General features: G+C 42.3%; 1 protein-coding gene across 1 annotated transcript in view; it reads left to right on the forward strand.

Annotated features, from left to right (window-relative positions):
• Nucleotides 1-25,983, forward strand: part of LOC308068795 (uncharacterized protein) — a 185,376-nt gene that overhangs the window by 14,782 nt on the left and 144,611 nt on the right. The window contains exon 1 of the transcript XR_013930128.1: nucleotides 1-23,012. This exon is cut by the window's left edge and continues 14,782 nt beyond it. The gene's annotated coding sequence lies outside the window, so the exon portion shown is untranslated. The remainder of the gene's footprint in view (nucleotides 23,013-25,983) is intronic.

The raw sequence follows: 25,983 nt of genomic DNA on the forward strand, positions 1-25,983 counted from the left end.
ACTGATGCTTGAGGAAGGAGTTCACGGCCTTTTGTTGAGAATGAAAGGTTAGGTCTGCAGTGATTAAAAAAAGAAGGAAAAAGTTTTCATTGAATTGGGTTTGCTGTGAGCTTATGTGAAGATACAGTGGTCAATACAGTGACAAAACCAGATGTGCAGTCTGGGGTGTGTGGAGTGGAGTCAACTTGTTTTTTGACAGGAGAACAAGGAGTTAGAGAGTAAGTGGTTTGCAGATCAGTGTCTGGAGAACATCTGGAGCACTGGTATTCTGTTAGATGCTCCAGTTATGCATTCCTGCTGCAGCAAACAAAAGCTGAGAAATGGAGAAATGAGAGGCTGAGCCTGCCCCTGTAGCTTACCTTAATTTGCACAGTAAGGATTTGCCAATGAATGGAAGTTGCAGTGTTCGTTACTTGTGCAAGGTCCCAGGAAAGGTTAATGGATGTATATCCAAATCTTCTCATAGCTCATTAATGTTCACTGCAGTTAATGAGTCTTTATTGATTCTGTCAGGTAATTTCCATTTCTTTCATTGAGGAATCTTAAGTACATCCTTATCTACATTTTTTCCAGTTATCTCTTCTCTGTCTGACCAGCTTGGGAAGGAAGATGGGCCACAGCTGTCATTGATGGATTCACTGGTCAGAACCCGGGCTGAGCAGTTTTGTCACATTTAGCTGGCGGAAATACAATCCAACAGAAACACTTTCCATCCCCCCTGCACTGCCACCTTGAAATCACTCAGCAGAAGTTTGTCTCAGTACTGGCACAAAGGACAAGGGCATGAGCAGAAATATCTATGAATTCCTCTACAGAAAAGAGGCCAGAAGTAGATGTATGACTTAATTGAAAATATTGGGCTGGTAAATGGATATAGCTATCACTTTTTGGTTAGTCTGGCAAAAGGAACTCAATTACAATGGTTTCTTTTTTGTGTGTGTGTCGTTTTGGTTTTGTTTTTTTTTTATTTTTATTTTTATTTTCCAAGTAGCTTGCACAAAAGCTGTTGGCAAAAACCTTCCTGCCTCAGTGACCTTCAGAGCCCACTTAGGTATTCACATTCTTTTACCATTGTGTCCATGTCTTAAATACCAATTTACTTGATGTTATGATCAACATACAGACAGTAACCAACAGCTTACCACACACAGAATTAACAGATCAGTGTGCATACTCCTACAAAGCCATGCAGTGTATGCCGTGAATCGCTCACGCTGGACAGTGAGGTCTCCAAGGTAGCACTCCGAGTGCTGTGAGAGCACTTGTGGTGCTCTCCGCATCCCATGGGCACGTTTTGCCAGGGAGATGGATCCTGCAAGTCACTCATCTGTAAAAGAAAGGAAAAAAGGGAAAATACCAAGCAAAAAACACTGTCCCTGAAATTGTTTCCTCCCAGAGCCAGACCTTCTCTCGGCCTGTGAGTAAAACGGTGGGTCTGTCACATTTATCAACATGTACAAATTTCCCATTGAGTGGAAGCAGGCCGTATCAGAGTAATGAAGGTAAAAACTAATGGTAGATCTCTACAGCTCTCACAATAATTGCCTGTTACTATACAGCCATCAAAATACTGCAATACATTGCAGTCTTATGTGCAAATCTCAGGCTGGGCTGTTTCATTTTGTGTACTAGATATTCTTATGGCAAATATTTTTGAAAACAAATGATCGCTGTGCACCAGGAGTAACAAGCAAAGCAACAGCTCTACCACATAGCAATAATTTCAAAGAATCTAGTAATTACAGTTCATAGCTAATTAGTTAATTAAAAAATCTGTTGGTCTAACGAAGGATACCATATTTCAGAGTATCGCCTTCTCCACATGGTATCTAGAAGCTCTGTTTCTTCCCAGTTCCTCCTGTGTTGCATCTCCCAAGGGCTCTACCACATCTCCCTTTGGACCAGAGGCTGTTACCGGAGGGAGGAGTTTGGGGACCTTCAAACTCAGGCAGAGGGAGCAGCGGCTGGTTAAGGTAACCCAACCCAACTGAAAATTTTGCAACTGAAAACCATGTGAAGAGCTGACCTGAGAAATCTGTAAGAAACAGTCCTGTATCGTTAGAGACATTGGATGATCTAGTGACTTACTCCCCTTTTGGAGTCCAGTTTCTGGAAAATTGCCCTTTAACCAATCAAAACCTGGTGATCTCATGAGTCACAAGGAGAGAGGGAGGTATATTTGTGGTAGAAGTAAAAATGGCTGAAGTTCATCTCATAAATTCTGAGCATTTGACAAGCATAATTGAAGCACACTGAACTGCACATTTTAGATCTCTTACAAAGGCTGTCATTGGAGGGACATTGTTCAAACAGCTGGCAAAAATGCTGTAAAAAATCTGCCCGGAAACCACTAGTTATTCTCATCTTCTGCAGGAGATGAGGAAGAGCATTTCATTGCATTTTCTGTTTGGTAAACTGATGACTGTGCTAACAAATATTATCTCTGAAATAGCAAACTGAGCATTTGCCATCCCTTTGAAGGACACATGTTGAAACAACGTGATTCGTTCCAGATAATCTAGCATGGTAGTTGATGTCAATACCTCCAGTTTGCCACAGAAACTTGCTGGTAGTAGGACTTTGAGATATAAAAAAGCAAAACCAAAAGAAGCTCGGCATGTTGTTCTGATGAAATTAAAACTGTTCTGTAGAAGAATGAAGCTGGGTTAATTAGCATTGATAATCTACAACTGAGCTGGCTTCAGGGGTGGTGGGTTGGCCGATGTAGATAAGGTGCAGCTGTGGCTGGTTAAGTTAGGTGGTTGAGAGCTGATGAAGAGAGAGCAGCTGGGGAAGAGAAGGTGAGAGAGGAAGAAGCAAGAGGAGAGAGAACACATGCCCTGGATGAGACAAGGAGAAGGCAGCAGAGGGACTGTATGAAGAATATGCTGGTATGAGATGGTAAAAGACCTTGTTGCAGCTTGATAGTTTGGAGAGTGCTGCGACACTGTTCCTAATGTCTGTGTGCTGCTGTGGGAGGTGTGGAATGTACCAGTGCCTGCTGTTCAATTCATCTGCAAAACTGTGCTAGGCAATGGCAGATGAAAGCAGAAGCACACAGTGCTTATTTTTGAAAATCAATTATTCACAACAAATCACAAACACACCTGACTTTACACATAGTTTAGGAGGTGGTTTGGTAAATGGAAATGATGCAATTCAGTCCTAAACTTGGGGGGGGGTGGGTGTGTGGCAGGTGGTGAAGGTGGTATGGTTTGTGGCAGTTTCTATAGGGTACCTCAGTCCGGGGGAGGTGAGGAACATGGCAGTGATGTGGTAGCGTGGGCTTCTGCGTGTATTGATGGGAGTCTCAGAAGGGTGCTTTGCTTGTGCATGTGAAGTGCCTGTGGTTTTGCGACCGTACTGTGATTGTTATTCATACTCATCTATGCTAGTGCATAATGTCTTATCTTTATTTTGCTGCATAGACTTTGCTATCACTTTATCTATGGTATTGTGTCTGTTACAAGTCCTGGGTCTTGTGGCAGGTGTAGCCTGTTTAAATTGGGCTACCACTGGACTGACAGGAGCACCACTAAGAGTCCTTCCCTCCATCCCTCTGAGCGCTGCAAAAATGAGGCATGGACATCATTGTTATTAATCTGTGGCCACTGCAGTAGGGCTGCTGATGCCTTCGCTTGGCTTTACAGTATGGGCAGTTATTCTCTCTTCCTTCATTTGTCTGTCATTCTCACACCTGGATCATTGAAGGAAACACCAGAGCAAAACCTCTGAGAACGTGGTCGCGCTCTGCACTGTCAGGAATGGTGTGGGCTTCACTGTGGCTGTGAAGCCAAGGGAGTTCCCTGTGGCTGACAGAGTTTTGCCCCCATATCTACAGTTATGTAGTAAGGGATGAGAGGAGGAGAGATGTGAGTAGGAAGCAGGGCAGATGGATAGGAAGAAATGTTTAATTCTAGTGCCACTGGTTCTTATAAAGCAAAGTCTGTGCAGCTGCAGAGAAGAGCATTGAGGGGTGCAGGAACTGGTCTGAACCCTGCGAACTCTTTGTTATATGTTCTTGCCATGGGCTGGGGTATCCTCCTCGTCCTCCTCCTTGGAGGTGGGCACTACTGTGGATGAGCTGTCTCTGTCCTCACCAGAGCCATGGAGCAGAAGTAGCTGTGGATGCCAGAAGCCTGTTCTTGTTCTAAATAGCAAAGGGCTACAAAAGTTAACTTGAAAAAAATCCATCTCCATCCTAGAAACATGTACACATCTGGACGAGTAGTTATGAAGATTAATGTAATGCACAGGGTCAGAATTCCCACTGACATTTACTCAGTTTGTCCAAACAAGTTAGTGGAAACCTCCTGTGAATATGAACTGCACTCTGCAGTGCTGCACAGGCAATTAACATCTTGGATGCCAGTTCCTTGCAGACACATCTGTAAGACTTAGCCTTCAAGTGCTGTAAACTATAATACTGGGAGCAAAAAAACCAATATCATAGAGACAGTGTGTAAGTTTTAAGACTTAAGTACAGAAAAATAAGCAAAAAATGAAGTTATCCCTGTCCTGTGACCATACTTGGACCTAAAATCAGTCCTAATACATCCAAGTTTTGAAGGAAGATGGGAAATGCATGTCAGCCAGACTTGAGCAAAGCATTTCTCTGCGTTAATGATCAATGCCTACAATACTGAGAGGTGATGGTAGCTATGTGAGATTTGCCAAAAGGATATAGCCTCTTAAAGCATGGAAATTGATGGTGGTAACCTAGCCATAAAGCACTCGTTTCTGATGCTGAATGGTAACTGTTCTGTTTGAAAGCTGGCCGTGCTTCAGTTCAGACAATTGCTAAGGTGTTCTTGGATCCTTTGGGATGGTGAACATCACATAAAAACAAGCCGGTTTTGGGGTCCTATGAGCAAGTAACATGTGTGTTGATCTCAGTGTGCAGGTTTGGACTCAGCTGCTATAAGGTTATTGTTTGAATTTGGAAACAACATTATATTTGCTATACTATAAAATCAAGAATAATGCTTTATTTAGTGTCTAACTCCTTCCCAGTCCTTCCCAGCTTTGAGAATATTATCATCATTACAACAGTATGAGCTGCGTAATGCAGACTTTAAATCAGTGCAAAGGTGCTATGAACTAATGTGCATACTTCTATATGGGAAGAAATTGTATTGTCAGAGAGCATCTTCCTGCTGGTGTAATTCCAGGCACATTGCTGTTTTCAATAATGTAATGAGGATAATTGATGTTTTAAAATTGACAAGGTCAGGTTTTTTGGCAGCCATTTCTTTGGCAGCCAGCTCAGCAATATGAAGGATTGACACTTAACAGGGCAAAAATATCATGCTTCCAGGTCTGATAACAGCATGGGTACATCACTGAAATACAGTGCTGTTTAGTCAACTTCTTTGTCACAACATCTTTTAATTATGTTCTCTAACCAGGTGTGCCACATAGCAGGGTCAAACCTGAGTTGCATCACCAACTGTAAAATCCCAAAATTGCAGGTTTTGCCATGATGAGTTAATTGTGTGATATGCTACTATTATTATTCCAACTATTTTCTGTTAGGATGTGTGCAGGTTCACAGCGTGGAGTCAAGATGATTGTTTAGTGTATGTTAATGTCTGTAAGAAATACAGGTCCCAGTTTACCAGTTGTTCTGCCCACATTGAATGCTGAATCTCAGACAGGAATGTTTAGGGAGTTTTTTCTCGCATGGTGCAGAGCTGAGGGAAGATAACCTGTTTTTTCCACGTTCAGCATTTCCCACCCTGTGAGGTCCTAAATCATGCAGATGTAACTCCTGGCTCTGCAGCATTAACAGGAAGATAAGGTGGTAACAACTCATTTGTATCCCAAAATGCTATAAACCAGGAGCAGACCTCACCATTTGTGGGTGGCCTCTGATTAGAGGGGGACTTGAGGTGAGAATATCTGTACAGCTCTGACCCAGCAATCAGCAATGATTAGTAATAGTAAATCCTGCAAACCAAATAAGCATGGCAATAAGTATAGTCCCAGGTAGGAGCACTATGCATTTAATTTACAGTGTTTCTAATACATCTCTGAAATTAAATTATTTCCTGTTCTCTATCCAAGAAATCAACATGCATTTATGTATTTTTTGCACTTTTATGTTCAGGAGGGAAAGTAAGTACCCTGCTCTTGTTAGTGGAGATTACATAATTCGCAGCATTTTGGCTAATAAAACCAAGTTTATTTTATTTTTGCATGTTAATTTGATTCAGTGCTGAAGTCATTGAAGCAAATGTAGCAGCCCCAGTTACGTTCAGTTTAGGATCATGTTCTGAATGATGATGAAAAAAGAAGAAATGTGTTACACCACACTAAATAAAAGGAGGGATGGTGTAAGTGTATTGAACACTGAGTTTGCTTGTTTGATTTGTAAGCATATGGAATAGCCTGCCAGTTTCCTCAACTAAGTACATAAATTGCTTAAATCTTGGTTATGTGTTCTCTGTGTTTGCTGTTATCATTGGAAGCAGTTTTATCATACTTCAGTCCCCATGGTACTTTGGAAAGTTGTAGGAATGCAAAACTATCTGAAGGTCATTTGCAATCTTAGCTCCAGAAATTACTAGCTGCTGTCAGCTATTATAATAGTGTTGATATGCATCGTAATAGTTCTGCAGTGAAATGGGAGATGTATTGGAGGTATTTTGAAACAGAAGCAGAAAGTGTGGTTTTCATGCACAGGCAGAAAGACATTTCACTGTCAGCTCTGAACACGATCCCTCTATTACGATGAGACGCAATGACTCCTTAATGATGGAGGCTGCTGACAGTAAGACAGGCACTTGGGCATTTGTCTTCACCAAGGATTTCATAGGCAACTGGCAGATGTCCAGAGGTGTTCTGCTAGGGCCGCAGAATAGGCACATTGAGATAGCCTTGGGTTTATGCCAATTCAGTGCGTGGCAGTGGAGTAAGATTCACCAGAGAGGCTGTTCAACTTTGGGAGATTTTCAAGACCAGACTGGTTAAAGCCCCGAACAACCTGGTCTGATCTCATAGCTGACCTGTTTTGGTCAGGAGGTTGGAGTAGAGGACCTCCTGAGGTCCCTTTCAACGTGTATTGTCCTGTGATGATCTCCTGAGTAGGCTCTGCTTTCAAATGGAGGGATTGGGTGGAAGAGGAGACTGTTGGAAGCCCCCTCTGACCTTTGGATCCACACGAAGTTACTTGTACTGACATCAGAGGAGTTCATCCTGGGTATGCATCCATGTCACAGGCATTTTATAGTTACACCACGATAAATCCTAACCTACCTTCCATTTGAACTACTGAAGTCCCAGCTTGGGTGTCTCAGCTGTTGTAGGGGCAGCGTGTTACTGTGTCTTTTGAATTGTTGAGCCGGTAGCAGAGGGGATAGCTCAGGTCTGCTGGCCTCCAGCCACTCTGCTTGGCAAGCTGTGCTCAGCAATATGCACCCACCCTTCACAAGTTCTCCAGTGAGAGACAAAAATGTTTAATTGTTGCTCTTTTCCATCACAAACTCTTTGAACTTAGTGTGTATTGGCAGGAGACAGTGGAAGAGCAGAGAGCAGGTACCAATACACTTGTATCTGTAGGGCACTGCTAAGTAATCCTTAATAGTTGCAATTATTTTTGTCATTTAATTGTATTTTGTTACTTGGAATATGGAGGATAAGCTACAAATGCAACTTAGGACAGTTTCTGCATGAATGAATGTTTCCAGCTTGTTCAAAACTTGTTTTGAAGTCACTTACTAGGAAACATGTTTCTGGTTTCCAGTTGTATACTGGACAGTACTCGGAGGATTTCAGGTCAGTTCCTAATTGCATTTAATTACCATATTCAGGAAATTAACTATTTCTTAAGCATAGTCTTACACTGCTTGTCTGGTTGTGTTGAGACTGGTGTGTAATGGCCAGGGATTCTCCTTGAGAAATTCTAAATTTAATTTCGATGGGTCATGCTGTAGCCAAACTGGTGACACACCCTTCGATCTAACGTCTGGATTGCTTTGATGGAGAACTTCTGGTAGGCTTAAAATCAGTTTGTTCTCCTAAAATTTTGTATTGTTTCTTCTGTCAGACTTTAAACAATGTCTTAGTAATACCTTACCGCAAGAAAGTCAAAAGGAAAATTGATGCTTGGTTTTGTTAAGGATGTTTTGTGTTCTGAGGCACCGAATTGCACACATCACTGCATATGAGTGCACCACGTTATCTGCAGGTGGTGGTGAAAGGAGTGAATCAAAGCTACAATTAGTGCTGTAGGAACAGCTGGACCTCATAAGATCCGAAAAAGAAGATTCCTCTTAACTCAAATATATATCCTTGGAGAGCCATATGTGCATAGCTGTGAGGATTTTGGAAATGATGTGGTGCAATGACAGGGAGATGACTGGTAAATATTAATTGGGAGAGTGGCCCATGCCAAAAAATTCCTTGTGATCATGTTACCTTCTCTTCATGCAAAATAGTTACTGAGTTAGAGCAAAATACCGCAGTTTAATTTACCGTAACTATGTGGTCATTATACAATGACTTCAAGAGAAGCCATAGCTGCCTGGCAGCCCTTGGGCGTGCTGTTGTGTTGTGTTACCTCAGTGACAGCGAGGTGGTCAACACATGTCACCTTCAGCTGCAGAACTACTTTAATTCAGATTTCTACCTTTCATTCCCCAATGTACTTGGATTTTGAAATTTAAAAACTTCCCTGTTGAAAATGTCCCTATCTTTAGTTTTCAAATGTTAAAATTCTGATTTCGGTTGAAAACAACAGTATTTGAAAATCTGCTGAGCCCATGTGACTGAAACACATTTGACATCATCTGTTGCTCATGTGGTCTCTGATATTGGCCAGCATCAGCATTTTTAACAAGTGTTCTGATTTTCTAGTCCTTTTTAAACTTCAGAATTTAAAATATGAGCATCATGATAATAAAAATTGTTAAACAGATGCACATCATAGTCACTAGAAGTTTTAAATTTGAGATATTTGGTGCATCTAGGAAAATATCTGCCATTATTAAGCACCTTCAGAAAAAACCCAGAAGATTCCTCCATAAACACAAAAAACCTTAACTACATCATTTGTAAAGTTGATGTCTTTTCCAGGATAGGACAGCCACTATGTGGTTGAAGCCCAAGAAATACCAAAACCTGAGATGGGTGCACAGGGGCCGTCCATGGAGCATGGTGGTCACCCATAGGGCTGGTGGTAGAGACACCCAGCTGGGAGGAGGGCTACTCTCGTGAGGTGTAGTCTAGAGACAGTTCAGGTTCTCCTTGATAGTAACCTTAAGGGTGGTAGCTGGATCCCTGGGTCAGGGATCTAACAGTCCCTGACAGTGCAAAAATGCTTCTGATTAAAGTTAATTGGAACAAATTATTTTAATGTTGAGGATGAAATTTAGGATTAGAAGAAATACCAGAAAAGAGAAGACCCTGGAAAAATACCACTCATCTCCTCTTCCTTTAATGCTTTGAGTCCAGAGATTTATGGGGAAAACTTGCTCCCATGCTGAAAGCACGGGCAGTGTGTGCATATTGGGTAATCACAAACTTGCACATCAGCATTACTTAACCTCCAGGCAATGTGCGGTCAGTTTTCATTTTCGCTCTTAAAATTGTTTCCATTTAACGCCCTTAAGCAGCTCTATGAATTACAGTGCAGTAGAAAATGACCCTCAAATTGGCCTCCCTGATTATTCACTCCAATCGCTCAGCTCGGCATGGCAATGCGCTTTTAATGTGGCTGCCCATATGCCCCGCACATGCCTGCGCTCTGGCTCCTGGCAGGGTATGTTGTGATCTGCTGGCCTGTGCCAACTCACATATCTAAACGTTTTCATAAGGGGAACCCCTTTGTGTTAGTCATCTGGTTGTCAAACAAGACCTGGCTGCGATCCTGGACCTGGCACTAGATGAAATATGTGCACTTTAAACATTTCATACTTAAACTGATGGGAATGGGCAATTCCTCAGTACATTTTCTCAAGGTTTTTAAACAATAAATGTCAACCTAAGGGCAAAGCAAGACAGATTTCAGATTAAAGGGACGGGGTTTGCTCAACGTTTATAAATCCCTTAGTCCCAAATTCCTTCATGTTTCTTAAAACAACGAACAAGGAAAGGCTATGTCGGACGCAATGGGCACTTTTGTCAACACAACTTTTTCCTTTAGTAGCATGATAGAAAGATTTCAAAAATAGATTTTTTTCTGATGGATTCATGACTTGACATCCCATAGAGGATCTAGTATTCTTCCAAGCAAACCTAAAGGTTTGTGTTAGAAGACTAATAACACCCGTCAAAAGAACCTTTCATCCCCAAGATAACTAAAATATTCCTTTGTTTATTTTTTGCCCTTAATTACTTTTCCTGTCTTGGTTTAATCTGCAGAGCTGAAGCTTGTCAGCACCTATGGCCTTTTGTTTAGGGTAGATGACTTGGGAGCATGAATAAAAGCAATTTTCATGTAGTGTCTCCCTGTCATGACTGCTGCCTGAAGCTCATTGATTTTTCTTTCAAGAGACTGGATTCTATGCCCGTATAAATGGCACAAAACTTAATTTGCCTCAGTAGTTTTATATTCTTTAATACTGGAGACGAGGCTTCCTTCTTTAAGCCTGATGTTGTCACTTGTGATAAAAGTGTCTCATTTCTGTTGTGTCTCACTTTCCAAAGAAAAAAGGTCTCAGAAAGAATGATCATCTCGGAATGCTTGTCTTGATTTTGACTTAGTAAAATTTTAAGACTCTTTAAAATGTAAATTTTAACATTTACAGCTGAAGTGGGGAATTTTTCTGAGTAAGAAAATGAAGCTTCTATTTGGAAAATTAGTTCTCAGAAACAAACTTTTTTTTTTTTTGAGTAAAGTAATTTCTGGAAACGTCCTGCATATGCTTTCTATTGGAGTAAGCTGGCACTGCCACACAACAGAGGAGTTTCTCAGAAGGCTTCCAAGAAGCCTTGCTGTACCATCTCTTGGACAGGGCTATAGAGCCAGGTTCTCTCAGCCAGAGCGTGACTTGTAGACTTCATGCTTTGGGTTCTTGTCTTGTCCTTCACCTGTCTTGTCAGCTCAGGTGCAAGCCTGCGGGCTTGCAGACTCTTTTCTACTCTATAGTTATGCCTATATGACACCTGGCACAAGGAGCCCTGACTTCTCCTTTGTGCCTTCTTAGGTAGCATCTTAACACAAATAATACGGTTTAGTTTTTTTCTAGTGGCAGCAAGGGTTATGCTGTCATGTGTCTGGGTGGAGGGGGATGCTCTCAGGCAACTTCTAAAGCTTATGGCCAAGGTTCAGCCAGGTTTGACAGAAGGATGGTGACTGCTTTCTCTTGAGACCAGGTAGGACAGAGGCACGGCCAGTCCCACAGCTGTAGGAATGTTAGAACTTACAGTTGTGGGTGTTATTTTCTTGTAGAACAGGGAGCGCAGAGCTGTGTGAGTGCTGAGGAGCAGGGCTGGGGGCTGGGTGGGGGGGAAGGTGTTACACTGCTGTGTCCCTTACCTAGAAGAAGCTTCTGGGTAACTTGTGGTGTGGACTTCTCACCTTCATGCCATACACATTTTCTAAAATGATGGCCATAAACTTCATTTATGGAGAGCTCAGCTCAATATCACCAAATAATGCTCAAGTCAGTCACCTTTATTTCAGGATTTATGTCCATATCTTTTCCTTGCGTTTTTTGTCTTTTCACTGATAGTGAATCCTTCCAATTTATTGATGTAGATCACAACCACAAGAAGGTTTTTGCCTGTTTGCAGGCAGTTTTAGACAGTAGACAACTCGGTACCAGCAGCCAAACAGTACAGCAGCTCACAGGATCTGCAGCATTGCTTGTGTATGTAGGCTGTGAAAGTATGAATTTTTTGAAAGCCCAAACGATGAAGGTGTTGTATTCATCAATATTAATGTAAACCTGGCTTAGAAGGTGCAACAGTGGCTCAGCAATGGCCTTTTGCTTTCTCTAGTATCTCCACTTAATGTCATCTATTGATGTAATTGGACTTGTGTTGTCACCAGCCAACCATGAGCAGTCTAAACCTGGTTGCTATCACGCACGCTGCTGAGCAGCCCTCCAAAGTGAGCACTGCTGGCAGCTGCTCTTCTGCTATATGTGGCTAAAAAGAAGTGTGGAGAAGTGATTTTTCAAGTAATTAGGTGAACCTATTCAATCAGTTGGACCTGGTTTTTGATAACTCTCATTTAGAACTGATGTTTTATTCCCTCCCAATAAGTTGGACTGTACCTTCTGGTGGAACATCTCTCTAGCTGGCTCAAAGGCAGTAAAAGGGAGTAGGGAATGTAATCACATTTTATTGAATGAGAGAATTAATTGAATCTCTTTCAGAGGGAGAGGGTATCTTCCTACACCACAAGTTTGGTTTTTTTTTCTTTTTTTTTTCCTTCTTCTTTGCCTGTTGTAGTGCCTGCTAATCAGGACACTTTAAAACTGAAAGAGAACATAGTGGGAGGTGCAAGAGGATAAAATGGAATTAAAGGCAAGAGAGTACAGTGGGATTACGGATAGTAAAACAGGCTGTGTGCTGAGCACATTAGAAGGGGCACATCTGGAACAATGAGAGTAACAAAACTATCATTCCTGGTATGTTTACCTGTTCCTCTGTTATTTATCCCCAGTATTACATGCAGCGTGGTCTCCCCTGCAGGGTTAAAGATCACGATAACCTTCTGCACAGGCAGCAAACTACTCCATGTATGGGAAGTGGTACATGATTTTACTTATAGAACAAAGACATAGCACATTTTCTCACACATCAAAGAAAATCTGTCTACTGGCATCTGTTGTGGAGATGAAGTATTGGTACTTTAGCACTGCAGGCTGCTCTGGGACAGGAAGCTGAAGGATCTGTTTGTGAGGACTGTGTGCACAAAATGTGCTTGTGCCTATTAAGATTGTGGACTGTCAGGTTAAAAATACATATAGATACCTGTAATTCTGGTCCAGTTCTCATATAGAAAGACCTGAAGAATACATTCCCAGGATTGTCTGCTACATACTTGTTAACCAGCAGTCCTTCACATCAACATGGTGAGAGAAAAAAATAGGTATATATGTATTTAAACCAAGACTTGAAAAGGCGGTATTATAAAACTGGCTCATCCGTTACTTGGGCTGGAGGATCAGGGAAATGTGTCAGTACGCAGCAGTTTAGAAATTGTTGCGACTGTGTAGTTGCCTGGCTCTTTAACAATTTCACTGGGATATTTTCACTTGCAAGTTTGAGGACACTGATTTGTCCTCTTATTCTGTGCAAATCTGTTGAGGGCAGTTGTCTGTGTTGCTGTAATCCACCTGCCTCCTCAGACCTGAGCACAAACGTGTTTCTACAAAATGGAGGTGGATGCAGCCACTGATGTACTTATGTAGCACACCTTAAGCGTGGGAAGATACCTGTCAAGGAAACGGTAGTAAATATACAGGTGTCCTCGTTCCATTAGTTTTTTTCTGTTTCCCTCTCAGTCTTAATGTCCTTTAGTTCACACTGGCATCAGTTGATGCCAACAGAGGGAGAAGGTAACTCCTGGAAACACCATAAGATGCTTGGGTCACATGATGCATTTTCTTAATGCATGTGTAATCTATAATCAGATTTTATTTTTTTTTAAGACCTATTTGAGAATACTGCAGTGAGGACATTTTGCATTTGGGCAGTCAGAAGTTACTGTTTTAGAAACCTGCTGGAACGAAGATGTCAACAAAAGCTGTTGCAAAGCTGCGCTTTCACTTCACAGAACTTAGCGGAGATACATTCTTGGGTCTGGTTCATGTAGGCTTATTTCTCTGACTTCCACTTCGAATTTGGGAATCAAAGGCATTTTAAAATTCTAGGTCAAACTCATTAAAAAACACGGAATCTCACCCGGTTTCAGCTCCCCAAATCATGAGAAACAGTAAATCTCCTGCTCTGGTGTTGATACACCCACCCCATGATTTATAGATTTGTATTTGAAGCTTGGCCCAGAACTTCTCTGTCCAGAGTCAGCATTGCTCCAAAAGTTCATGACTTTTTTTCTAAATAAGCTTACGGATATGTGGGGTTTCAGTGACACACAGAACATGTCAGATTTCTGAGGAGATTGTAAAGATAGCACCCAGCTTTTGGAGTTAGGATTTTCCTAGCAGAAAGCTACGTCTCTGAGACTGAGCCCACCTGCCCGATCAAAGAAAGATGTTTTAGGGAAAAAAACCCAAACATCCCTTCCCTATTTCTCTAGTGTACAACGGCAGCACAGGGAGCCCTCTCCCTAGTCCCCACCGCCTCCTCCCCAGAGGAATGGGGGCTTTCCCGGAATTCCCGCCTGCCTGCGGTTTCTTAACCAGTCCTGCAAAAATGTATTTTTTATTGAATGTTATTCTAACCATAAAACTTTTAAGCTGTTCAAATACTTTCCTTTGTACCATAGACATCTGAGACTATTAGACGTTAACGAGTAAATGTACTTTTTTTTCAACTGCTTCAATCTGCTAAGTAGTTTTCTTTGGACTGATCTCCCCTAGCCTTGTACCAGAGGAAACATGCCTGTGATCTGATACTGTATCTCCTCAGTATCTGTCTCCTCAGATTGTAAATGCAGGTATGTTTTACTTTGAATTTAAAAAGGGACTTTATTTCATGGCAACTCATTTACTCACTCAAGATCCAGAGATGTTTGAAGCCAAGAGGTACTTTACTGATTCTCTTTGATTCCCGTATTAAGCCTATAAATCTTGCAGGAATAGAGCATATACTTTAGCAAGACTCAACCAAAAGATTTCAGGAGATGAATGTCACCCTTTTCCATAGTTATTTTAATAACTAATATAACCCGTTCTTTGACTCCTACCACCTCATGTCTACACTTACGTCACTAGTTTATATGCATTATTTACTTTTGCATTATTATTTGTATAATGGCCTCACCTACAGCTGGCCCCCTGTTGAATTGTGTCCTGAACTGCAAATAGCAAGAGACTGTTCCTGCCCCAGGTGGTTTATGAGAGGCAGAAAAAGCACTGGAAGAAGCAAGCAGTGTTATTGCGGTTTGCTGTATGAGGAAGTGAGACCCAAATTTGCTTAATTTGTTCTGGGTCTCATGGAAAAGCCTTTGTCTGACCTGGTAAATTACACACCTGAATCGGTTTGGAGGCACCTAAGTAAGTGACCTGATTTTCTGGTATGTTGAACTTCTCTAAAACAGGCTCTTTGCCTGGGATTTCTGGAAAGCTATCCTTTTATGGGATTAGGATGAGATCAGTTTTCTTGACCTGCTTTCAGCCCAGGCAGCCACATGTTCCCGTGGAATTCCTTCCCTTACAGTTGCTGGAGGCTTGCTTAACATACAGTGCATTTTCAGGTTAGAGAAGAAAGGTGTGTAACGCCACTTAATCTGCGCTGAGTAATTTTCAAAACTGAACAGCAAAACTAAAAATCTCAAATAATTTCTCAGAGGAGCATGAATGATGTGAGCCATTTTCTTACATGCAAGATATAAGATAAGGGATAAGAGATCGCAGACCCAACAGAACACTTGTTTTTGACCTGCAGCAAGGCAGCCAAGGTAGCTCTGCTCTGTCCTACTGTACAGAATGACTAGAGGTGACACCTTGGGCCTGTGTTCATTATTGATACAGGTTTTGTGTCTCTAAACATGCAGTAATGTTTCCTTACTATCAAAGGCAGCTCATATGTAGTGTAACCCAGGGCATGTAGTGTGGATTCTTTGTGGACATGAGTTGATTTCTCTAGACGTTAATGTAGGAGGGTTCTAGTTTCCACTGTATGTAGATAACAAATTCTTTAACATCTACCCCAATAAAAATGGAATATGTGTGCATTTAGCACCTGAGAAATTGTTATGCAAATGAGATACAGTAATTGACCAAATCAAAATATGCATTTATGTTACACTGGCTGCACCAAACTTAAAAGCCAGTACTCCTTTGAAAAAAATCATAGAATCATTTAGGTGGGAAATGACCTTTAAGATCATCAAGCCCAACCATTAACCCAGGACTAACATGTCCACCACTAAACCATATCGCTAAGCACCACATCTGTGTGTTTGTTTAAACACCTCCAGGGATGGTGATTCCACCACCACCCTGGGCAGCCTGTTCCAGGGCTTGACCACCCTTTTGGTGAAGAAATCTTTCCTAATAGCCAACCTAAACCTCCCCTGGTGCAACTTGAGGCCGTTTCCTCTTGTCCTGTCACTTGTTACCTGGAGGAGAAGAGACCGACCCCCCCTGCCTACAGCCCCTGTCAGGCAGCTGTGGGGAGCGATAAGGTCCCCCCGGAGCCTTCTCCAGACTAAACCCCCCCAGTTCCCCCCACCGCCCCTCCCAGCACTTGTGCCCCAGCCCCTTCCCCAGCCCCGTGCCCGGCTCTGGACACGCTCCAGCCCCTCCATGTCCCTCTGGCCGTGAGGGGCCCAAACCCCAACCCAGGGTTGGAGGGGCCAGCGGGATGTGACTCCATTCCCCACCGCTCTCTGGCCCGGCCACCCAGCCAGCTTTGACCCCAGCGCAGAGCCCCCCGGGCAGCCATGAGCAGCCGGTGGCTGCAGGAGAGGCTGTGGGAGACGGTGTCAGAGGCTTCACTAAGGCCCAGGACACACCAGCCACAGCCTCTCCCTCGCCCACCAGGCCGGGCAGCTGCTCCTAGCAGGAGATCGGGGCTGTCAGGCAGGGCCTGATCCCCTGGGTGTCCTGCACGTGCCGTGTGATGGTGCTGGGGATGATCTGCTCCATCACCTTCCCGGCACCGAGGTCGGGCTGACAGGGCTCTGGTTCCCTGGATCCTCCTTCATGTTATACTAGATTGCTGGATCCTCCAAATGTTATGAACTGTTCACACTTTCTCATCAGTGGTTTACTGTGTCCTCTTCTAACTGCAATTCGCAACTCTTTTTGACCAGAAATTAAGCTGAAGTGGGGACGGTGTTTTCTGTTCCCTGCTCGGTGTTCGAATGCACCTTTGCAGAGCAGGGGTACCTGTGCCAAAGTGATGCTCATGAGGTATCTCTCCAAATCAGGCATTTCTGTAATAGCAGGGGTGAAAGCATGTGTTTTCAGAAGTGACCGTTATGGATTACAGATACACTGGCAGGAACTGGGGGATTTTGTCTGAATGACCTAGCTCATTTGTAGCTGTGACAGAACAGAAACCAAAAATGAAAAATAAACAAAATTGTAAGTGAAAGTTTTGGAGAAGAGTACAGTTTCTGGCTATCACAGAGCTGGCTCAAATTATTGAAATAAGAGGCCTTAAGCTGAGTATGGGAGTTTGGTTTTACCCCAGAAATCCTGGAAGATTGTGAAGGTTGAAAGAACTTTAGCAGATGCTGTATGCAGTGTTAAATGGTGGCCATTCATTTTTTCTCAAAAATAGTACAGGTTTAAGCATGAAGACCAACCTTTTTCCAAGGGGATTTGCAGTAGAGGTCTAAAATTACACTTTAAAGGTCTTTTACAGTGTTAGGTTTTCATTCCTAACTTATTTTCAACAAAAGTTTTTAAATGTTGTGTAGGAAATCAGTACATTTCTAGCTTATCTGATTTGCATATGCAAACTCATCAATAACACCTGATGATTCACATGTGACATTTTTGCCACCTCTCCAGTGGGAAGTGTTTGAATTTTAACCATCCATATATTTACTCAACTGCTACCGTAACAGGTAGAAACAATTGCTTCCCCTTCAAACACGGGTGGTGTTGCCTGAAGAATGTTTACAGCAAGATTTTTAATTTCAAGCCCAACTATTAACAGTCAATAGCCTGTTACCACATCACCCTGACGCAGATCTTGACACGTAACCCTCGCAATTATTTTTCATCCCACAAATCTTAATATTTACTAGGCAGAATCAATCTCCAAACCGCAGAGAGTAATTTGCATTGTTGGTGGTATAAATTATGCGTTAGCTAAATGAAAATGTTAACCTTCCACTAATAAAATTATACAAACAGAACTCACACTTGAGCACGGGTCAAATACTTCTGGTTAATGCAAAAACGTTTTCCACCCTCACAAGATCGCAGCTCGGCAGGTGCTGGGTGCGAGTGCAAACCGTGGGACCTCTCTTGCACCGCCTCTCCCCAGCAGGGCAATTAACGCAGAAATAGGTCTCAATGAGCTGTGATTGTGTGAAGTCTCTGGGGCTGGAGAGTCACCAACAGTAATCCTCTGTGCAAAAGCTCCCCCTTATGGAAATGAAAAATACTAAACAATGCTTTTTTTCCCCCTCCTGAGTCAGACAGGACTAAGAGTTGATTAGGATGAAGTAACTTCTCGAGCCTACATAGTGTTTTGAGACTCAGTGTTTGAAATGCAGAGGATTTAAGGAATTCGCTTATGCTCCCCATGACACACGTGAATGCTGAAGGCACGTGTATGTGTTTATACTTGAAATTATTTGAGCTGCTTTCGAAGTTGGAATTTCTCGCAGCATTGTGGCAATGAGGAAGGGGAGGGAGACTCTTTGGGTAGCAAGCAGGACTAGGGCGTCACAGTAGGAGTTGTAGTTCTAGTCATGGGAGATAAATAATTTAGTTTTGGAATAGTTTTTATACCTGTTTCTGAGGACACACTACGATGTATATTTGGAGTTGCATCCTGATGGTGTAATTTCACCCGTGGCTAATAACAGTAAGAAGTTTCAAGTTGTTTGGACGAGAGATGCTGCTTGTAGGCTCCAATGTTACATAGGTGCTGTTGGTCATGCGTTGTTATATGGTCACTTCTCTGCTTAACAGTTCCCGATGAAACCTGTGCGAAAGCAGTTACGGCTCTGTGCTCATCCTGTTCTTGCATTCTCCACTAGCATGTCTGAATCCCAGCCGTAGCCTGTATAGACCTTTGCACTGACTTGACGGGACAGCTCTTGTGATTTGCAGACCTTTCCTGGTGTTGAAGAGCCACAGTCTGAGCTAATGGCAATCAGTATCATCCCACCAATGTTTGCTGCTTCAGAGAGATGCCCTCATGGCAGTGTGAATTGTTCTCGTGCAGGAATCTGAACAGAAATGTTCTTGCTTTTGCAAAACTGGTTCTCAGCTGGGTTAAGCTATTTAAATGGGGTTTGTTCAAGTAATACCTGAATGATCCACTTAGTGGGACTTTCACTGATGTTAGCGGGCCAACATCAGTGAAAATCAAATACACTCAGCAACTCACAGGATTTGACACTGGACCTAAGCATCTAGTAGGAGTGGGGAGATGGCTTGAATGAATTTGAAATATATTAAAGATATAGTATTAGTAATATCAAATAGTATTATTGGTATTAAGGATAATGAAAGGGGGAAACTACTGGAGGAGTGGACAGAAAAGCTGTTTCATCGTGGTAGCCTGGGGCAGCTGAAGACGGACAGCTAGCATGCACTGCAGTAGCACAAACTATACCCAGTCATTTTGACTGACTGGAGAGATGGACCAGTTGTTTTTGAGGGAGTATGTAAAGTGTATCAGTACAATACGAAAATCAAGAACATCGCGCTAAGCACTGCTGGCATAGGAGGAACATTGCTGAAACTGCAACATTTGAGAGCAGCAGTTAAAACTGAACTTCTCTTCAGGGTGACCTGAATATGTTCTACAGTATGAAGAACAGTTAAACCTGAAACTCAGGTTAAAAGTTCATTTTTCACCTTTCCTATGTCTACAGTGGCACGTGCAGTAAAAGCAGATTTGAGCGGTTTTTGTTAAAACAATGAAAAACCCACATTGGTGCTGGCTGCGTGCATTGTGTTATAGCTTTCTCACCCATTGCCTGAGCTCTCTTTTACTTGCCAAGTATCAAAAGAGATATTAATGCCAACCGTAAAATACTCACCAACATGCATGCTTGCCATTCCTTTATAGACATCGTTGAGTTTGTGCATAACAAACACTAGCTCTCTGATCCGGTCCGATCCCAGTGTGGTGTCTTCCACTGCAGAGTTGTCCCTCCTGGAAAAAAGGAGTATTCCCAGTATACACATCTTCACTTTGGTAAGGAATTAACTTGTGTACACCACAGAAAATACCTTGGACGAGGGAGTGAAAATTGCATTACTAGTTACTGCTGAAGCTCAGCCTGTTGAGCAGCCACAGAAGCAAGAACTACGCCAGGCTGTGGTGCTCACCTGCACCCATTTAAAGCTTTTTGGCTTGGACTAGGAACCACTAAAATTAGGCAAGTACGCTTCTGATCACTTCAGAAATACGAAGGCCAATAGCAGGGGCTGGGCTTAGCTGCCTGGAGGTGATGCGTGGATTGGTGTACTCAGGTATTAACCTGGTTATCCGAAGGTCCAGCAAAAGGCCAGCTAAGCCCTTAGTGCTGCCATGTCTGTAGCTGAAGGTGGGAAGAGAGCTGGAAGAGGTCAAATCATTTGTATGTGACTTCTAATCTATCTGATTTTCAATTTATTTTTTTAATTAAATGGTTTTATGACACTAAAACGTTTATAAACTTGCTTAAGATTTGCCAGCTGTTTTCTGTGCTGCAGAGATGGAAAAAGCTCTGACATTCCGAGCACTCTGCCTGCACAGTTTCGAAGCACAGTTTTCCCATTTTTATTTAACTTAGCTGCATTAATTGAAATACATGTATAAAATGTCTTCCAGGTTTGAGAATACTTTTGTTGTCAGTGTGATATGCTCTTTATGTTTTGTTTACTGGTATTTTAAAATGTATTTGTTTAGTTTGGGCCAATTTAAGTAAAACTTATTTGTAGATCTTATTCTCACTAGCACACAAAAAAATCTCAGACTTTTACAGTTGCGCCAGGTAATGCTTTGAGATATGGTTTATTTTGGAGGAGGGGAAGATAGTATAATACAGCTAGAGCCAAAATACATCTAATGCACATCTAGGATTCAGTTCAAGTTTTGATGGATAATTACTCTTCTCTAATCCTGCAGTAGTTTAGATGACTTTCAGTGTTACAGCGTGTGATGGAAGGAGAGACACTCCAGCATTGGTGTAATTCTTCATTTCTCCAAGCAGAGGCTGAAAAGCACGTTAATGCTGTAAATACGGCCAGGAGGTGGTTATCTGCATAAGCAGAGAGGTTATAGGTCTTGGGATTTCTGTGCCCAGGAGAGGTTTGTAGGGCAGGCCACGTGATGCTGAGGTACCCAGCCATGCCCGGTGCTCAGCTCCAACAGCATTCAAGTCAGGCTTATTATGCCTGACGTCTTCCCTCAGCACTAATCATTTTTCCATTTCAACAACGGCTGTTTACAGCAGCTGCTGCCTTATGTTTGGTTTGATCCTGGTCCAGATTTTGCAAGTGATTAAAATGCTGCTAATAAAGATATTTTAACTAGGATTTACATGTTGACTTGCCTTTTCCAGCTACAAAAGATCTTCCCACCACTGCTTTTCCTCATCTGCCCCGGTGTGGCTGGCTGGCTTGCGATTTCAGGGGTGACCTGGTAGTCCTCCATCCCCACAAGTGGAGCTTCAGCCAGCCTTTGCTGTCCTTCCTCTGGGAGCACCAGGGAGGTGTGGGGAACGGCTGGATTTTGGAAGAAATCCCGGTGCCCTTGTATGTGCACGATAGGGAGATTATCTTACACACATTCCCTTGTATGTTCCCTTGGTTTACCACATACTCAACTGATTTCTATTGGAATATTATAATTGCATTCATATGGTCTAATAGCAATGGCAGTTACAAAAATTCCCAGATAAAGCCCATGCTGTCGCCGAGGGCTTTGATGCAGCCGGTCTCCTCAGTTACACCCAGGCACTAGAATTACAGAACAAGAAAAGTTTCCTGCCCCCTCCCCCCCCCCCCCCCCCTTTTTTTTTTTTTAATCCTTTGGCTTAGAAACTAACAGGTTTGCAGCAGTAGTGATGGAGGTGCACGTGATTCTCGTCCTGTGCTCCCTTGCAACCCGTAAAACTGGACCACATGCTTGCAGAGCCTGGTGCACAGGGTGGAAGCGAGCCTTGACAGACTCTGGGTGCTGGGGTACCAGGAGTATCCCTTGCATGTGTTTGGGTGGGATCTGAAAGATGCCAAGGGCATGTTGGCAGGAGGGAGGAGAGCAGCAGAGGGTGCTCGCACTGCACCAGCCACAGTGGCCACAAGCCTGGGGAGAGGGTGTTGTGCAGGGTGAAGGAGGAGTGGGAGCTCCTCTGCATCACACCGAGCCACCTTCCCTTTCTCGCTGCTTTCAACTCAACCCCTCCCTCTGCAAATGTAAACGCTCCCTTCTGGGCTGGGGGGCAGAATAGGGTTTGACCTGGTGCCAGCATGCAGCAAAGGTATCGTGGGTTGGCATCTGCCATGACACTCGAGCAAACTGTCTACCTTGCAGGAGGTTGTGTGTGTAGGAGTGCGGAAGTGCACAATGTGACTCAGGCATTTTTAATTACTGATACAGAATAAAGCAAAGCTCATGGTGGGTTTTGTTCAGCTCTTCATTCATGCTTGTAACTGCAGGGTCATTCCATTGACTTGGCTTGAATGACCCTGAATATATAGCTACTGCTATAGAAATAAGAAGTGTGCTTCTGTTTGCTAAAGGCAAGGTAAAATTAATGAAAATGTAAGGAGAGAAAATTCTTTACAAGTAAAGGCTCAAAATACTGTTTAATTAACACATTGTTGATTTAACATTTATTGAAAATTCCTGCTGACATCTGCACACTTTGACAGACAAAGCACAAGGATTAAGATTTGGTTTCTGTGGCAGCTTATCTGCTCTTTTTATATCACCTCACATCTCCTTCCTCTCTTTCTTTTTGTCTGTCACACCCGTTTAGATTGTAAACCCTTTAATTCTGTTCTGCATATATCTGCAGCTTGGCTTGGTGGAGACCTGACTTGAATTATGTCTTGAACTGCTTATATGGTACTAATTACATTAATAATAATTGACTTCACTGGGCTTTGGATCAACCTCTGAAGGAATACATTTGCATCTCATTACTTACCCTGATGGAGTTCTGCATGTGTTCTTTCTGCAGATGATGGGGATTCTGGTCGGGGGCTCATCCAGGGACCAGCGGAGGACCCTGTGCAGTGGCTGCGGTGGTGAGTGATGTGGTTCCAGCCTGTGGTAGAGCTGGAGCAATGAGATCCCATTTTCCAGTGGATTTGTGCCGTGATGCTGATTGATGTTGCTGTCTGGAAGGTATGCTTCCAGCTGAAGGGTTTGTGGACAGTGTGAAACTTGTGAGGGATCTGTTCACCAAGGGATCTAGGCAAGGGATCTATTTTCCCCTTTCTCACAGTAGGGGCTCCATCCCTTAAATTCTTTGAATCACAGCTAAACATACAGACTAGCTCAAACAGATGTTTTAGGTTTGCTAGAGCAGGATTTGGTAGGCTGCTGTCAGCCTGTGTTGTTGAAGAGGTTAGCTTATCCGCATGTCTCCTCTTCTTTAAAAAACAATGACTCTGTCAATCCAGGTAAGGGATTAGTTGATTCAGTGTGTATTTTGTAGACATGGAATTGTTGGTCAGGTACTTATGCCTGCATTTGTTCTGTCTCAGTGAAATACTTTGGTCTCTGTTTCACCTTGTGTGTTGCGTGAGCCCCCTCAGTTACCAGTGGAGAAAAAAAGAGAGACTTTTATTCTTAGGGGACATAGACTCTTTGGGAATCAAGGTGCTGTAAAGTACATACACAACAGATAGTTTTGCAGTCAGTAATATCATCCATTAGTGTCAAAAAAAAGGCTGAAGGTCTTTTGTGTTTGGCTTGTAGAGTACGTACAGACTCTGCTCTTTGATATCCACATTGGTCCAGGGGGAAAACATGCTGGAAAAGAACCTTTGATTTCAACATTATGAAGGAAAATATGTATGTCTGTAGTTCCCAGGACAGAGTGAAAGCAGGGAAGTTGGGGGATATTAGGAACAAGAGATAAACAGATATAAGAGAAGGAAGAAAGAAATGTGAAGACAGAAATATTCAAGTATTTGCAATTTTTCTTTCCCTCAATTTATACCTAGAAACTACCCCAAAATCAAAGGGATGGCCTGAGAGTACATAAGAGATATTTAACCCATAGCAGAAGAGAATGATGAGTGACAGTGTTTGTGGGAAACTTCTGGGTAATGTTAAGCTGCCCAGGTATGAGTGTGAAGAACAGATACGCAGATATGTAGGAAACAACAGTAAGAAACAGCCATTAGTAAGATAGAAAGTAAATGAGAGCTTAAACACACCAAATGAGACTTTTTTTTTTTTCTCATGACTAAGAGAGAATTAATTCCTTTCTGCATTAAAGATCTGAATTTTGGCAAAGTTCCATTTTTTCATTCAAATGAGGACACAGCATCAGTTAGGGTCTATTCTGGAAACAAATCAAACCCTCTGTTAAAGGCCCTCTCCTGTCCTTTCTGGGTGCTCTCTGAAGGAATAGTTTAATCAGTGCTTCATGGACCCCGGGCAGTGGAAAATTTGTGCACTGTGTTGCCTATTGCATGATCAATATAATGAGATACTTAACTATATTAAACCTTTGCATGTGTTTTTAGCTATTACTAATTACAGACAGGGTAACTAAGTCTATGAAAAGTGTCCCAGCACCGGTTGTGTTGGTGTCTGGAGCCGAGACGTTAAATGCACAGATTATCCCTCTTTGGTTAGTTAAAAAACATTGCTTTATCTGGCCATCACCTCTTGTATCTTGATTTTCAAATTAGAATTATTCTAATAAAGTACACTGTGGTCCTGCCTGTTCCATATCTAACAGAAGATATATTAAGTCTGTATTTCATTACCTAACAATACCTTGACCTTATCATATGACAGTTGCTCGGTAATAATGTTTTGCCCCTCTTATCTCTAGTACATTCTCCAAAGGATCTTGATGTACTTTCAAATACAGTTAATTGAATCTAGCTGCCCTTTTGTGTGCTAAAATTGTATTAACAATCTTGTTACAAACATCAAAGAACCGTAAATTAAGTAGTGTTCCCCTAACCCACAAAATTTGTTGCAAAGAATGTTACAAAATGCAGATTTTAATATCACTGTGGCAAAATTTTCTAGCATGGTGCAGAATTCCTGCTGAAGCACAGGTAATGATGTGGATTAGCAATTTTAAAGGTGATTTAGATGGCAGCAGTGGTGACCACTGCCAGGACCAGTAAACTGTCACGTGAAAAAATCTAATACAATGGAAAATCTGTAGCAGCGCAGGTTTAGTGTGCCAAGCTTGAGGTCTTTTGATGCAGGGAATGAACTAGACTGTATTTCTTGATTACTTCTGTCTTCCAATTTTGAGTGCTTCTTCCTCTGCCTTTTTTTTTTTTTTTCTTCCTTGTTTGTGTAGACCAAAAGTCTTGGTCAGTGGCTCTCTCTTGTTTTATGTTTCTTTAGGGCTCTTGTGTTGAAACTTCTCCTGTTTGTGCTAGGTAAGGAATTTGTTTCCTTTCCCATTAAAATTTTCAGGTTTTTCAGTAAGGACATTCACTGAAATCTAAATCCTTTGAAAGTTGTTCATCAAGCAAACACTGTTCAGATGAGTTAAAATAATTCATTGGCAATTATAAGCACATGCAACATATTTACTGATAATATTAAGCAAAAATAATGTTAACAGGTTTTTATGCTTGAAATGGTTGAAAGAGGGCAAAGTGATTTAACTTTACAGAGGTTTATAAAGGTAAAAGGTTTTATCCCTGGCCAGTTTTAGTTTCAACATTCTAGGATTTCATAGAAAAAAAAACCCAACCAACCAAACAAAAAACTACCAAAACCACAAAGAAACCCACCCACCCACCCCCAGCCAGCTGTAATTAATGTACCACCTACTACCTTGGACTGCTCAGAGATTGTCCTGCAATGACTTGCATGGAAAAGCCCAAATTTTCAAGTTGGTATCATTATAAACTGGATCTTCAGCAGACTATTGCCAGCGTGAGACCTGTAACACACACTGTCTGGATCTAAATCATAGTTTGTCCACATTAATTGAGTTTCAGCTCCCAGACAGCAATGCTGGTGCTAAGCATGACAAGATGTGAAAGCCACTGACTTAATGCTGCTGTA

The sequence above is a fragment of the Falco punctatus genome, assembly GCF_963210335.1.
Source record: "Falco punctatus genome assembly, chromosome: 8".
Classification (NCBI taxonomy): Eukaryota; Metazoa; Chordata; class Aves; order Falconiformes; family Falconidae; genus Falco; species Falco punctatus.